Genomic DNA, 4,598 nt, shown 5'->3' with positions numbered 1-4,598 from the left:
TAGATAGATAGATAGATAGATAGATAGATAGATCTATCTATCTATAGATATATATAGATATATATTCTTTGTGTGTGGAATATATGCTGACAATAACCGATAAATGATAACGCCCAGAGCCGCCAATGTTAACAACCTTTTGTAGAGAGGGGGATAAGTGCTGTCCCATTCCTATTTGTAGCATCCGGAGCCCTTTCAGACTCTCACACTCAATCACTTACAGCTGACGTCAGTTAAGTCAGTGAGGGTTCAGGGCTTGAGTCTTTAGGGGCCGGATTGGAATTGGGCCTTTGTTAGACGTCCTCATGTTCTTCTTCTCTTTGAGTTTGATTAGTATCTGATCTGTCTCTGTCACCTGTTCTCCAGTCACCTGTTGTGAACTCACCTGGATGTTGACCTGTTGTTTATCACCTGTCAGCCTCGTCACTCTGGAAGCTTCTGAACCTCCAGTTTGTCTGCAACACTCTGTCTGTTTCTGGGTAAGATTAATGAATCATTATCATTATCATGATGACGTCTGACAGTGCTGAGAGCTGCTCTGAGAGACACCAGTTTAGGGACTGTTTGTTATTTATGAGGAGGAGGGGCAAAAAGGGGGAGGCATGTCAAATCATTCTTAAAGCACTGGGGAGGGACTGAAGCTTTTTATTGTGTCTGCGGGATATACACATTTAAATGGTTGTATTTTGAATTTATTTTACCACAGAATTTTACAGAAAACAAACCTTCCTGACCTGCAGAAAGTTTTGTCCTCAGACACATCATGTGTGACGAAAGCTTTCATTTAACTTTCAAACATCAAAGAGTGATGTACAACAGGGCGTTACTTTCACTGAATGATAAAAAAATGACACCTTATCTCGTAATTACCACAAAGATCAATGCATTCATAAATGAGAAATCCACTGAAATCACAACTTTGAAATGTGCAGATTTAAGGTGATCATCACTGACAATGATGCGAAGACATTTGCCGAGGGCTCCCCCACAAACTACCAGCTGTTAACGTTGTGACATGATGTCACAGACTCATGACATGTAATTTGATGTCAGTATATTCATAAATCAGTCACAGGTGCATTGGACAGACTTTCATGTCATTGTGCTCTTTACTGCGTTGTCATTTCTGATTATTTCGTATTGACTAAAACTGTGAGGTATCTGCCTGAATGAGTTTCCAACATCTCCAAAAAGTACAGGCTTTGATTCGGAGCTATTAAAATTAACAGCCATGAAAAACATCCTCATTTTAAGAAACATTAATATTTCCACACGTCTCACACCAAGCAGGAAGTGACAGCAGATTAACTGTGGCAGCGCTGTCAACAATGACGAGATCCTGATCTCATGATTACAAATCTTATCTTGTACTTATGAGGAGAGGGTCAAAACAAAAAGTCACTTAACAGAACAAATCTACTTTGTAAATGTACATGTGACATGAAATTATGACAAAACACAATTAAAAAATCACATGCTCGCAAAATATGACACTCAGGGCCGAATTCACAAAGAATGAACTGCAGCCGCTGATAGCACCTTGAATTGCACTTCACTTGCACCCGCAGTTTGCTCCGTCTTAACGTCCTATTCACAAAGGATATTGCGCTAATGATATACCAGCGCAAACACGCCCACAAAGTTTGGCAGCTGAGTGCAGTTTGCCCCTGATTTGCCCCTGATTGCAATAAGCCACACATGGCAAAGTATAAATGCTGGCTTTGCGCCAAGAACACCGTGGCAGAACAATGGCAGACTTTGTTTGGCAAAGTACTGAATACTGTATACCCTCATGTAGTGATGTCTGCTGGTGAGTCAGTCTAACAGTGTCGGATGGGTTGAGGCTGTGGATTTGACCAAGTTTGACCACTTTATCACTATTCCCTCTCACTTGTAGCTGTTTTTTCGTTATCTTTTGAATTTAATATGAATTATGGAACCGTTTTTGTTCACGTTTGTTTCCCCCGTTTCGTAAAATAAATTATTGAAAGTTGCTTTTGAAGTGCGTGACAGAAGTGCGTTTTGAGAACGACCGCAGACTGTCACCTGTTCAACGCATCAATATCTTCGGATGCCATTAAAGTAATAATGATTATAATAATAATGTCAAAATATTATTTACAGACTGATTTAACAGACGATCACTGCTGCCACGATCACTGGAAAGTCTGGGCGAGAGGCTTCCACAGAGGAGCGCCCAGTTTGCACCAGCTTTCTAAAGACGTTATTTACTTCACTCAAACTGCGTGTGGCTATTAGCGCTGGTGTTAGTGAATTAGACGTTGTTTATCAATGAGGCTCATTTGCATAGAAAGGGGCGATTTTTGCGCCAAATATATGCATATTACCTCATTTAAATACGTGCAAATAACACTGGAGCACCGAGACGCAATCTGCTTGGCAGCACAGTTAGTGGAGCATTTCACCCTCTGCGCGTGCTTTGTGAATTAGACGGTGTCTGTTTGCTCCATTTTTACCGGTTTAGCGGCTGCAAAAGCCACGCAATCCTTTTGTGAATTCGGCCCTCAGTGTCCATGTGTTCACAGGTCATCGACCAAAAAATGGATAGATAAAATACTCCCCAGCTGAAGAGAAAGTTCAGACTGTCAGCTGAACCGAACAGAGTGACTCAGTCAGTCAGGTAACTTCTAAAATCACACGCAGCAACTGACTGTGATTAGAGGAGGTTTAATTACAGCAGAGAAGTCGTGGTTAAATAAAAAGATAAATAAAATAATTTTCCTTGTATGAGCCAAGAGTGTAGTTTCAGTCGTTAACGACACAAAAGATGTCGATGAAATAATTAAAGTACTGGAATCACACAGTTTAACTCCTGGTTTATTTAGATGTAGTTCACTGCTGAAATCATTCTGAATTAAAGTCTTTCCAGGTAGTTTACATGGGAAATATTCATTCTGAATGAGGGTTTACACAGAGATCAGTTTAATCCGCGCAAGGTTTGGTGCAGGGAAGGTTTCTGATTGGATGGGGGCGGGGCGGATGTTACGTGTTTACGTTTACCAGAAGAAAACACTGTAGTCCTCGCTCCGGATAACAAGATGCTTCACAACGCCGTTCTTAGTGCCTTTTTCAGGCTTGTACGACAACAACCTTGTTCTGCTAATGCTTCGTCTGTTGAGGAGGAGAAGGGAGGTAGAAGGTCGAAGAAGGGAGATAGAAGACCGTGCTGTGGAGAATGGAAACCAGTGAGTGCAACGAGTCCAACTGCTCTATCTCAGCCCGTTGCTATGCACGCTATATACGTCATCGCGCCACAAGGGCAAGGAAACGAGCATGTGCAGAAAGACCGGAATGAACTTAAAGAGGAATGAGTGTATACAAGTGAGAGAAATTCTTTCATTCGGAATTAGAAACGGAATATTCCAGCCCCTTACATCGGATTGAATTTTCAGTCGGAATGACCGTTTACGTGACCACTTTTAATCGGAATGGCCTTTCATTCCGAATGAAAGTGGAATTAAACTGTCCATGTAAACGCACTCACTGATTATTAAGTATTTGTCAGCTGGTCTGACGTTAAACTTCTCAGTTAATTATTAGTATAAGTTCTGCGAGGAGCCTGAGGAGTCTGTTTTGTTTCCAGTGATCTTCACTTTTCAGAGGCTGGAACTAGCTCAGTTCATGAGGAGTTAGTTGACTCGGAGATGAAGGAAACTCAGAGTTGGTTTGTTGTCTCTCTTCAGCTGAATCCAGTCGGACGGAAGGACGTGTCAGACTCAACATGTCATTCACTCGATGAACAGCTGATATTGATCGCAGACACTCTGCAGAAATTATTAATCTGAATGATATCCTCAGTCCTCATGTCGTTGATACGTCACACACTGGTGACGCTGTGTGTGTGTTTCACTTTGTGTTTTAGGCGACAAGAGTTTTCTATACAACCCCTGAGCATGCTGAGCATGTTTCCATGGCAACCGTCTGTCAGGCTGTTGGAGATGTGACTCCTGTACTGAAATGTTTCCTGAACACACAAGACGAATCACACAAGATTCACAGCTGTTAGTCTGAGCAGTGTGAAGCTCTGAGACACGACTCAGTTAATCAGATTATTTCGGATTTCCAGGTGTGACCCATGATCTGACTGATGATCTGACCGATGATCTGACCGATGATCTGACCGATGATCTGACTGTTGATCTGACTGATGATCTGACTGATGATCTGACTGATGATCTGACTGATGATCTGACCGATGATCTGACTGTTGATCTGACCGATGATCTGACCGATGATCTGACTGTTGATCTGACTGATGATCTGACCGATGATCTGACTGTTGATCTGACTGATGATCTGACTGATGATCTGACTGTTGATCTAACTGATGATCTGACTGTTGATCTGACTGATGATCTGACTGTTGATCTAACTGATGATCTGACTGATGATCTAACTGATGATCTGACTGATGATCTGACCGATGATCTGACCGATGATCTGACTGTTGATCTGACTGTTGATCTAACTGATGATCTGACTGTTGATCTGACTGATGATCTGACTGTTGATCTAACTGATGATCTGACTGATGATCTAACTGATGATCTGACTGATGATCTGACCGATGATCTGAC

General features: G+C 41.9%; 1 pseudogene; it reads left to right on the top strand.

Annotated features, from left to right (window-relative positions):
• Window positions 1–4,598, top strand: part of LOC126398547 (ankyrin repeat and SOCS box protein 2-like) — a 16,894-nt pseudogene that overhangs the window by 1,094 nt on the left and 11,202 nt on the right.

The sequence above is a fragment of the Epinephelus moara genome, chromosome 12, assembly GCF_006386435.1.
Source record: "Epinephelus moara isolate mb chromosome 12, YSFRI_EMoa_1.0, whole genome shotgun sequence".
NCBI lineage: Eukaryota > Metazoa > Chordata > Actinopteri > Perciformes > Serranidae > Epinephelus > Epinephelus moara.
This window is presented reverse-complemented; position numbering and strand designations above follow the sequence as displayed.